Below are 12,896 nucleotides of genomic sequence, written 5' to 3'. Positions count from 1 at the left end.
ATCTGTTTATGTCAAAGAGCTGTATATTTTGCACTTCAACTTATTACTAAAACCAATATGGACTTATGGCATAAAATCGTGGGGGCTGTGCGAGCAAATCCAACATAGTGCTAATGCAACGTACCCAATCGAAAATATTAAGACAGATTACTGATGCTCCGTGTTTTTTTTTAGCAATAAAACCTTACACGATGATCTTCATATTGAATTTATAAACAGAATTATACAAATCAACAGTGTAAAACATATTCATAAACTAGAACATCATACAAACTATATAGTCACTCAGCTTCTTAAGACACCAACTTCAAGAAGACTGAAGAAGCTGCCCAAAGATAATATGGAGGAACCTTAGAACTATCACAACTTTATATAAACGGAATAGTAGAATCACTTATTGAAGCAATTCTCTATCAATGTGTGTTTGAAAGTGTGTGTGTGTGTATGTGTGCGAGTGAATGATATAAGCCAAATAGTTCATAGAATTGTCATGTATTCTGATTGCTATTGAAAATAATTTTTTTTTTTAAAAAAAAAAAGATCTTTTACTTGAAACCCCTAGATAGCCGAGTTAGTACTGTTTAAAAATCCTGATAAATTAGTGCTGTAAGTGAATTTTTGCCATAAACAAGTTACATAAACTTCTCGATTAGACTAAGACACTAGTTGAAAGTGGCATTTTGCCTTTAAGCAAGTTGCATGAACTTCGCGATACGTACAAATAATAAACTTAAGAATTGAAATTTAGCTATGTAGGTAAAGTTTTTCCTTTGACTAAAAAATAATTAATACGATTTCCAATTGATTATAGCTAATACTATAATTGTATAAATTAAATTAATTTGTTTAATTTGTTAATCATTCAACCGTTTCGGATTCTAAAAACTGTATTTTATTGAAGAGTAGACATCGACAGTAATCAATAGCTTCTTACGAAGCACTGATCTTTTATAGATGTTCGGCTTAGATTCTGATTAGAATTACAGCGTACAGAAAAATTCTTAACTCTGTTGAATTTTTATCGTAGGCCTATAATATTTTAGCCTAGCAAAATCTATCGTTATAAAAAGTTTAAATGCAAAGAAATGGTCCAGTCGACATTTACCAAAAACTAAACAACGCAATTTACAACCAATATCTTTCTAACAGTTTTAAAATTTTTGTTGATTCAAGGTTGTGGGCTAAACCTTAGGCAAAAGCGGAAAATTTTATACTTGTCTGTTTATGACAAAGAAATGGCTTGACCGATCCCTCGCAACACTGACCGACGCCAGTCCTAGCCGACAACGAAGGCTGACTTGAAAAATCGGTCCAGTCGACTAGCTTTTTCCAAATTTTCTAAGAAAACACAAAACTAGCAAGCGAGTTTTTTTCATTAAAACGAACTTTTTCCGGAAGAGGGAAGTTAGTTATGTATATCTACATATAAGATAGAAGTCATTATGTTTTGTTAAAATATACCAGTATTAGATCATTATTGGTAAATAATATTCAAGAATATTTAGTAAATATTCAGTAGCGTTCTGCTTTATTTCAACAAATTGGATGATATTCATTAGTCGATATTTATACAATACCGACAACCAATATATTAATGCACAAGGAAACAATACGTTTTGATCTAAAATATATAATTCAGGGATATCGTATGAATATGAAAAATATTAATAATATGAATAACTGACTGTTGAATAACTGATAATTGATTTATCATTAATATTAAAAACAATTATATATGATTATTATACCCGATTAATATACAATATTATGTAATAATATGCATTGAAACTAATTGTTTTTTGTATATTTTTTTAGCATCAATTCAAACATTTTGGGTTATTTTCGAAAATAGTATTCTGTATTCTTCTAAATAGTAGATGTACGCGTCCCCCTCAGAACAAACTGACGCCCCCCGAGAAGGCGCGCTCCACAGGTTGGAAACCGCTGATTAATTAATTATAAAACCGTTTTTAAAAAATGATTAATCCATTACTTATTTATAAAAAAAATATTTCTTTATAAAATACGCATTCCACTTGTAAAACAATAAAGATAGATAGCAAATGTTGAAATCATACTTTTAGAAAGAAATCATTTATCATTCCTACGCCATCATGCTGTGCAAAAAATACCTATATAATTAACAAACATTCAAATTTTATTTGAGATACGATGTAGAATGATAACCCAATTTCGACCTCAAAATTTATCATAAATTAACCTAAACTAATTATGTTTGCCTGGATTAAACCGTTTTACTCTCTTCGTTTCAAAACCCATTTCATCCAAATAAATCTGAGCTTCGCAATTAATTCTAAAATGATAAATTAAATCCAGAACCGGTAAATTGAATACTCTAACAAAGTTTATTTGCGAACATCGCATTTCATGGCATTTTGACAGAGCAGCCATTCAGAACAAATTTCTTTGCAGGTCGCATGTGCAAAAACTGCCGAGAGTGTTTAGTTACCGCGGTTGTACTTTTAATGACATCGCTCCAGATAATTCATTTCGCTAACTTTTGTATTTAACAAAAGATGAAGATGAAGAAGAAGAAAGTAGAAGAACGGACGTCTTCAATAAATTACGAACTTAGTTAAAAGTTGGATGAGTTGGATGAGTTGGAGGAGTTGTCCGCATATTGAAGTGCTCATTGCAATGGATGAATTATGCATTATTACAAAACTCATGTTTTTTTTAAATTAAATAAATCACTAATTTATAGCTGTAGAAGAATAAGGTCAAATTTGACTTTGAGCAATTATATTGTAAAAACCAACCAAACCAAGTAATCACAACAAATAACACATATTAAACAAACAACTATCTGACTGAGACCGATTCAGCCGCATAACAGACAAATGTTATGGCAAGGCCATATTATGCTCCAACTTCCATACAATATGCTACTGAATCATACTGAATAATGTCAAAATGTCATGTATTTGCTGTGCATTCAGACATTTTACACATAAACTGCAACGTCATTCGTATGTTATGAATCTGAGTCAGAAACACCCTTATCTAACACCGTTTTTTTGACATTTGTGCGGTTTCTAGGTTATGTTTAGGCTAGGTTTTTATAAGCTAAGAAATACGCCTAATTAAATAACTCCAATACTTTGAATGGAAAATTCTTCATAACATGGCCTTGCCATAACATTGGTCTGTTATGCGGTAGAATCGCTCCCTGGTAGTACTTAACTTAGATTTAGCTATTTAGATAAAATTTTCCACTATTTATTTAATAAAAAATAGTTTTGTTTTTACTAATTAATTAAATAATTATTACCTGATATGTTTCAAACTTATAAGTAATTGAATAAATTATCGTGCACATACACGAGTTTATGTTTTAAAAGTGCAGGTCATTATTCGAAACTATAATGAATTTTTATAATTTACCCAAAAGCGTGTTTGTGAATTATATCTATATAATAATATAGATAGCAATATGTTTCCAAGTGAAAATAGCCCTTGTCCGGCATTGCTGCACTAATGAAAAAGTCAGCCCTATTAGATTAATTCTAATAACAAAAATCATCAAAAATGGATGGATTAACCATTGGGTTACCATCTAAAAATACGAAGTAAGGAGAAGTTTCAGCCCAACAGCTCATAGGACGTAAGGTCTGATTGCTGTTAAACATATAATAATAATAAAAAAAAATATGTATATAAGATTATATTCGTGCTTAGGATGACAAAGCCAATCAAACACAATTGAGTTTCTCTGTCAGAAAAGAAACGACATTCAATGTTAATAATCACAATGTCAGTTCCTAAACACTTTTGCACCAATATCTACTATTTTAAAGATAATTTTACTTTTAGGAAATTTTATTAATTACGCCCTGACGTCTTTTAGGTTCACTTGTTTCCCTATCCTAGTATCATAGGAGCTGTATCTATGACAATTATAACGCGCAAAATTCAAACTAAAGAAAAGTAGCTATTTTTCTTTACATGTATATAATAAAGATATCAATTGGAAATTGCATTAATTACTTTTCAGCGTAAGTAACACCACGATATTCGAAATGAATATTTGAAAAATTTATGTAAGTATCTATAAATCTGAATCCATGGTGATTATTTACACGTATCGGGAAGTCATACAAGGGGAAAGTCTGCCTTAGATACTTAAAGAAATCGTTTTTTTTGCAAAAATGTCTTCAAAAACTAGCCAAGAAAATATCCCTAAAATTTCATAAACAAATTTAAATTATTTTTGGAGTTACAGAAGAAATACTGAGCAAGCGTCAAGCTAGATACAAGCGGAACGAAAACTTCGATTTTCGATTTCTCGGTTTGTTTTCTAATTGGCGGGATAGATAGAAGATGAGACAAAATTGATTGTATTCAGTAATAAATTCTAATAAAAGTTGTAATTAATTAACTTTTGAAACAATCTAAATTGAAATTTTTCATCAAAAAACATGATTTTTTTAAGTTGCAAAAAATTGGTGAATTTCTCACTTTTTTCTGGATTTTTTAAGTTTAACTAAAAACTATACTATTAAAAAAATATAAACTTGTTTCGGTTTTTTTGTTTCGGATGAAAATTGTGATCTGCATCTTTCCCGCCAAACGACAAATGCACGCACGTGCAAAGGCCTATACCCGGCATATTATGACAAATATTTTAATGAAAAAAGTTAAGAAGAATTTTGAAATATGTAACAATAAAACCTGAAAATTTCGTCTCAAATATTTATTTCCTTCCGTAAAAAATCTTCAAAAAAGAGATTTTTTGAAGCCTCTGAAGAAGCTGGCTTTCCCTTTAAGCGTCCGTCAAACGCAGTACAAATATGCGCGAATATTTATAGTTTGCTATATTTTAAAAATAATATTGATCTAATAGATAATTTGTTTTTATATACTCATAAAATACATATTCGGCATTGTGAAAACACAATTATAAATAGAAGTATATAAAAGTATGAGCCTCATGTGAATATACTGTATCAGATACAGTATATTCACACGAGGCTCATACTTTTATATACTTCTATTTGTAATGGTGCTTTCATAATGCCGGAGTATATAAAAACAAATTATCTATTAGATCAATATTATTTTTATAATATAGCAAAATATAAATATTCGCGCATAATTGAACTGCGTTCGAATTGTATCTGTAATTGTATATGTAATTGTATATGTAATTGTATATGTAATTGTATCTGTAATTGTATCTGTAATTGTATCTGTAATTGTATCTGTAATTGTATCTGTAATTGTATCTGTATCTGTCAGATACACTGCGCCTGATTACATTTAGTTATTTTAGTTTCTGCTTCATTTTTTGTCTTATCATTGCATAAACTCTTCAATTCAATAAAAACAATTTATAATTTACCATGTCTTTTGTATTTACCGGTCTACACATGATGTAAATTTGTACTAACCTGGAGTTTTTTTAGCACGTTTCCTACACAACGCAACAGCCCATTTGTATGTTAAATCCAAGTTTATTATAGCTCCATTTATATCTTACACTGTGCACACTCACCGCGTTGTAAGAGGATTGACTGTATAGCAACAATTAATGAATTAAATCGAGAACTTACTATTTTATTTGCAAATATTTTTGTTAAAATCACACACACACAAACACACGCGGCGACAATCGACTCCTACAAAGGGCACTCGGCAAAATTAACACGACGACGACCGATGACCGAAGACAGACGACCGACAACCTACCACTTCGAGTGCCGCCCGATAACTGATTTTGCATAATTTTGGACGATTTATTGACCCTATCTAAGTATTGCCATATTTGGACATAAATCCAATGTATGACGTCATCACACAGAAGGCACTATTTATGAATTGAATGCATAATGTTGCAGTTCAAAATCAATTGCTCAAAATAAGTAGAATTTTAAAATTTTGCGCAATGATTTAGAAATGACATTTTTTCTTTATAATGGATAATAATGAAAATAAAAAAATGAATTATTTAAAAAGCACGTACGACAAACAAATATTATTTTCTTATATAAAATCAGTAAAACAATTTATTGTTATTCTTATGTATATTTTTCATATTTTGTTAATTATATGTGTAGTAGGGCTCGCCCGTAGGTAAGCGGTTAAAGAGCGACGGGACTTGTTTCAGAGGTCCCTGGTTCGATACCCACTTCGAGCAGCCTGTTGTCAGGCAACATTGACAACGATTTTCACTTGGAAATATAAATAGCAATATGTTTCCAAGTGAAAATAACCCCCAACCGGCATTGTTGCACCATACTTGCCCTATTACAGAGATTGTAATAAAACTTTATCATACATAGATGTGACAACTGTTTGGGTTGCCATCTGTAATAAAAAAAACGTAGTTTGTAAGATATTAATCACAACAGCTCATAGAACACATAAGTTCTGATCGCTGTTCAAATAAAACTAATAAAAAAAAAAGTGTAGTAAGTGTAATTTGTCTTATTTTTATTGTAGATTTATTATCCATTATTGTTGGTCATCATTTTGTACATCTTTTAATTGTACGTCTATAATTTTTTGTTTGTTCCTACTGTGTTTGTTTTTTTAATAATTTAATAAATTATGAATATTTACTTTATTAGTTTTTATATTATGTTTTATAGTATGAACCACTTGAGAAAGTGGTGAGTTCGAAATGGTACTCGAAATGTGAGAAAGACTTACTGATTTTTTTAGATCATAACTTAGTTTTTCTTTTAAATATCATATTATTTGATTTATTATTTTATCGTATTTCATCATTATTATCAATTGTTATAGGTGGATGAACTGTTATTCCACGCAATTTCATCTACATAAAACAATTGTTTGAATTTGAAGTTTTCATTATGATATATAATTAAAATAATTTGTTTATAAGCATTTTCAAAAGATATCATTTTGGATTAGTTTCTCGCAAAAATCGATCCGCCCGTTTCTTCGTAATTAAATGTTAAACAAAATTTTTTTGCGTTTTAATGGTGATAAATGAATTAGAGTATATTAGAGGATACGACAAGTGAACCATTTATAACTAATAATTAAAGTTTAGAATAATGGAAAATGCTTTTATGGCATAAAAATACCGGTTTGTTCTCTATGATTAATACAAATATAGTTTGTTTGAAAAATATCTATATATAATGGGTAGTACTGCCCTAGGGAAAATATTGTAAAAAATAGAAAATTAAAATTAACAATTCAAAAACGGAAGCCATCCTATTTACCAAACGAAGGAAAAACATCACACCTCTTTAAACATCAGCAATTATTTCATTCCATGGAAAACCAATATGAATTATCTCGGAATTCTACTTGATAGAAAACTTTACAGAACACATAAACACCAAACTTAAACTTTTTTTTAAATTTATATCCTTTCATAATAAAAAAAATATATATTATAATGATTCCCTCTTCACTTCTATATTGATGACCTGTTTTGTGTGCAACTAACCAACATAATATCAATAAACTACAAAATTTTTAAAATAAAATGTTAGAACTGATTCTCGAAGAAAAAAGAGACCGAGTAACGCACCACCTTTCTTCTAACAAAATAATTCACAAAAAAGCAAAGATCTTAAAAATCAAATACAACATTACAAAATCACTTAAACAATTTCTATATTCGAATAAGAATTACATACTTCCCATTGCCATTTCGCACTGTAGTGCCCGAAATGAGCTCATTTTCAATTGGAAGCATATTTTTGTTCCATAATCAACATAAATAACTTCTACACAATATTAATATCCATCAACGAACTGATCAAAATATTTCAAACACAGATTAGCATTCACTAGCAAACATTAATTATTGACCGCAATTAACATGAGTAATTACGTTAACAATAATTTTCAACCAGTATCAGTAATGAGTTAGTTGTAACAAATCATTAATTATTATTACAATATAACTACCATATATTTGTTACCTATTGCCATGAGAAATTACGAAACAAATTGCAACAGATTTGTACATGAAATTGCATAACTAACCGCCCAAAACAGACGCAACATCATTAATAATTGCTTTGAATTATATCATATGAAACACAGCAAATTCAAAAATTGCACCATATATTATATATATATATAATATATATATGGATATGAATATTATATATATAATATAATATATATATATGAATAAAAATCATTCATTTGTCGCTAAGTTATACCTAAAACATTTTTTTTTAATTTTCAAAATTTTTTCCATGCTCTTTTCATATGAAGTTTGATTGATTTGCGCTCTATCTAAACGTTAATATTAAGAGCTAAAACTTTCAGAGAATTGTTTTTTTATCAATTTGGAACGATTTGAGCACCTGGGAGCAAGGAAATTCGAAAATGACCATTTTAAGGACCAACCATATATATATATATATATATATATATATATATATATATAATTACGTAATTACGTGTCACGATCACGATGTTTGTCGGGAATGAACTACTGAACCGATTTTAAATTTTTATGATTCCTTCTTGTTAGATAGGCAACATTGAAAATCTTAAATCATCGCCGAACAATTAAAATTTTTATGAATTCAATTGATTTTAATAGAAAAAAAAAACAAAAAATTGTGAAATTGGTGAAAAATTATATTGCTTATAATCTATATAATATGATTATAGTGATTCTGGAAATTCGATTATATTGCAAAATTATTTTAATGTTAGTATAGACACTTTTAAATTTATTATACAATGTTATTTAATAAAAAGTATCTATATATCGTTTTTAAAACTATATTATATTAATAAAAAATTAATTATTAATGCTCACTTATGTTATTGTTAAACAATTATTCAATGTATTTTATAAATATGTACTAAAAATAATAATATTGAAACGTTTTCACATTTTTAAAATATTTATTATCTAATTAGAGTCCAAGAACTGGTATTGGAATTAAGTAAAAAAATGTGAATTGAAAATGCAGATTATAATATTTATGGGCCAATTCTGCCGTCAAATAGACCAATGTTATAGCAAGGCAATGTTACGCTGCGTTTTTCGTATAAAATTGCACTAAAAACTGACAAAATGTTATGTGGTTGCTGTGAAGTCAGGCGTTTTAGATAGAAAACCTAACTTAGAAAACGCCTAAACGTCAAACACACAATCTTATCATAAGTGCATCTTTGTGATGTAGCATGATGAAACTTACATGAAGTTAGATTTGATGTGTAAAACGCCTGGACAAACAGCAAATACATAGTATTTTGACTGTTTTTAGTACCAAAAAGGACCATAACATACAGTTGCCATACCAACGCTATACTACGGCGGCATATTTTACCGGAGAATTGGCTTCATAATATCTAAAACATTATTTTAACCTCCCGCAGGGTAAGTTATAGTAATCGCTAAAAAATCGAAATTGGAAATTTTTATATATCTTTACGTTTCAAAGGTTTATAAACATTTTGGCATACCTTAGAAAAAATGGATGTATGTGTATGACTGTGTGAGTGTGTGTGTGTGCGGGTACAAATTTTCGTCAACGATTTCGAGAACTCCGATCAACCGACTTGAATAATTCAAAAAGCATTCGATTCGAATTGATAAGGAGACGTGCTGATTAGTTTTTGGCGAAAGCAGGTCTAGCCGTTCCGTAGATACGGGGCAAAAAGCGCCAAAAACAGTAACTCAGTTATTAAGAGAACGGAGCGTCCGATTTTAATAATTCAAAAAACATTTTGTATTGTCAACATGAAGAACTGATTAAATTTTTGGGAAGGCAGGTTATGGACTCTCAATAAAAATAAAAATAAGTTAAAAAAATGTCTACACATTTTGTGTAGTTTTTTTGGGTTTCGTACCAAGATTTTTAATCATGGTACGGGAAGTTCCAGCAATTTGCCTTAAGACACGATGCCATGCACCCCACTAGTTGTTCAATTAATAAAGAGATAGGCATCGAACTTATACAATATGTTCCAGATAAAACCTTAATTGTACAATATGAACTTCTAATACTGTTTTGACAAAAATAATACGCTGTATATTAGGGGTTGCTCGTTGTTTCTTATTAAATATTACAAACATTACATTGTGCTCACATAAACTATATTATAACTTCACTTTTTCAAATTCAATGTCAAATGTACTATAGAGCACATATAATTCCAGTTCTGAAATTACCGTGTTTACTCCGAAGTCACCACGCGGAACAAGATTTTCTTTTAGCTCTGATTTTATTGCTGCAGATACAGTTATCATCCATTCTCATCCAAGTGTACGAATGCGGATTATTGTATTTTCTTACTTGCGCACAAAAATAATACATATAGTACATTCTAACTTTGTATTCGTGTACCGAAGTTTTCAAGAAATATATTTAGCTGCAATTTATTCAAATATTAGTTCAGAGTCATATCTTGCTTTCCTAAGGGGGTGCATCGGCAGTTATTTACATTTATTCGAGCAGCGCAAATAAGACGGAATGGTTTCGGGGTGTAAAATTCGTCAATATTGGCAAGCATACAGAGTTGGGTGAAACAGTTTGCAAAGTTAAATCTTAAAGTAATAAACTAATACATATGTTCCACAAAATTACCAGAAAACTCATCAGTATACTAATGACTCGATTCGATTTTTACCACGATTTTATTTTATCCAAATCGAACCCATGACGAGTGTATTCGTAAATCACAGAGTAAGTTGCACTGCTAAAACATCGGATAAAAGCTAAGGTTTTTTTTAAATGAAAAAAATTAGTAACAAAAATTCACTTCATTAATATAAGGTACATATTAAACTAAAAACGGATTAAATTCAATAAAATATTATACATGTAAATGTAAGAGAGTAAGAGTAGTTTTTGATGAAAAACAAAAACTATTTTCAAAATAACAGTAAAAAAATATTTAAAAAGCTATATTTTAAATCTTGCCTCGTAAAACTTAAATATGACTACTTCTTTTATACAGCTTTTATACATAGCCATAATTTAATTTAAATATCAAATTAGTTTTCACTGATATATTCTTTGACTAGAATCGAGAAAAAAGTAATTTTTGCCACTTACAACTATTTATTTTTCTAAATATTTTGAAATTTGAGAATATATTTTTTCCTTCCAAAATATGCAATTTAAATAGCAAATGATCAAAGATTTATACGCACGACGAATATATTCGTCAATATACAAAATTATGCCACTTCTCATCAGCGAGTATATTCGTCCATCAACTAGTTAATTGGCTTGTTGTGCAGTACTTCTAAAATAATTACCTTAATTTTTTTTATTCATTCCATATTATATAACAATCAGAGGTATTTACAGACCCTATGAGTTATATCGCATACGCATAATAATAAAAAAATAATAATAATAAGCAAAAAAAGAAAAAATAATAATAAATAGATAAATAAAAATGATTTACAAATCAAAAAAATAAAAAGTAAAACAAAGAAAAAACAAATTGTAGTAATTGTTCCAATAAGCAATTGACCATGGAAAACAATAAAAAATAAATAATAACCTTTGTTTAGCATCAAAAGCGACATTCAATATTTGTTCATAATATTATAAGTTAAAATAGAAGTCAATCTTTGCCCTTTAATTTATAATAAAAAGCAATAATTTATAAAGGTTATGAAATTTATGATTAGATGCATAAAAATAGATTTTTTCAAATGCCTATATAATGTAATTGGTGTTATCATAAAAAGAGCACGGGTTAACAACTTTTGACTGAGTTAATGGATTATTGAATGAATTATGGGTTAAGTGATATAAAAAAATTGTGACACAAATATGATAGATGTTTATAAACCCTTAGTATAGTAACTTAGATTAACACTTTTTCCATAAAACCATATGATATGGGCTTCCATGAAATAAAAAATATTAGGTTGTCAAATATCTCCCTTCCGCTTTTTTGCTCTTGGTTTATAATACAAAAAGGCGGAAGGGAGATACTTGACAACCTATTATTTCGAAAATCATATATAAAACAGACGTATGAAAACATTATATTGATATGTGATCAAAACGCCAACATATGTATAAAATGAAAATTTATGATTAATGAGTATATTGATCATCTTCATAGCTCAGTAAAAGCTTTGTTTTGCAACCACAAGGTTCCCAGTTCGACTCCTATCTCAGCCACCCTGACTTCAAGCAGTAATTATATCCATTTTTATGTGAAAGTATAGATCAAATTAGATTGTATCGAAAAATATAATAAAAAATAGTGCAAATACATATGAGATGCTGAAAAACTTATGAAAATTCTGCGCAAATCCAATAAAAGGAACAACAACCAGGAACTCTCAACAAATTACGCGCTCATAACAAATCACAGTGATTAACTCTTATCAGTAGACGTCCCATTCGAACATCCCTTGTTTCTAATCTCGAAACAAATTCGGCACTGTGATAAAGTCGTACCCCATCGCCAATTCCACTCTATTCTGCGGCGGCGAGCGAGGGCGCTGAGATTCAAAGATATACGATACGAGTTACTATTATTTACTGCTTCGGTAATTTTCTAAAAGACTTTGCCTCGAGTTTTCCGACGCCCGACGACGACGTCATCTAAACCAAAATGCAATATTAAAGATGAAGCTAGCAGGAAAAATCAATGACGAATTTTTACTCTGCGAATTTGCACAAAATTATATTGAGGTTAATCTACTGCAGTTTAACACGTTCGCGGACGTGAATGCTATAGCATTCATTTTCATTGCGATGCAAAATAGCACGAAATTAATTTGAATTTGACTTTGTATAACTTCACGTTTTTGTAATCATTGTACCTGTGAAGTTAATACATGATTTTTCATATATTTTCGTAATAACTTATCTTTTTTCCTAGTCATAGTTGGGCGAACAACCGCCTAGAAGGCATTCAGTAATTATTATGACTAAAATAATAAATAATAT

General features: G+C 29.4%; 1 protein-coding gene across 1 annotated transcript in view; it reads right to left on the bottom strand.

The window, feature by feature from the left end:
* LOC113374069 (centaurin-gamma-1A-like) overlaps positions 1–5,712 on the bottom strand; it is a gene marked incomplete at its 3' end in the record, with an annotated part of 550,258 nt that extends 544,546 nt beyond the window's left edge. Inside the window, 1 exon segment of the mRNA XM_026614322.1 lies at positions 5,412–5,712.
* Positions 5,713–12,896: the final 7,184 nt, after the last annotated feature.

The sequence above is a fragment of the Ctenocephalides felis genome, unplaced genomic scaffold (genome assembly GCF_003426905.1).
Source record: "Ctenocephalides felis isolate EL2017-DRISC unplaced genomic scaffold, ASM342690v1 CF-g0.4_SCAFFOLD_01604, whole genome shotgun sequence".
In the NCBI taxonomy this organism is placed as follows: Eukaryota; Metazoa; Arthropoda; class Insecta; order Siphonaptera; family Pulicidae; genus Ctenocephalides; species Ctenocephalides felis.
Note: the sequence above shows the minus strand (reverse complement) of the source record. Positions and strands in the feature narration are given on the sequence as shown.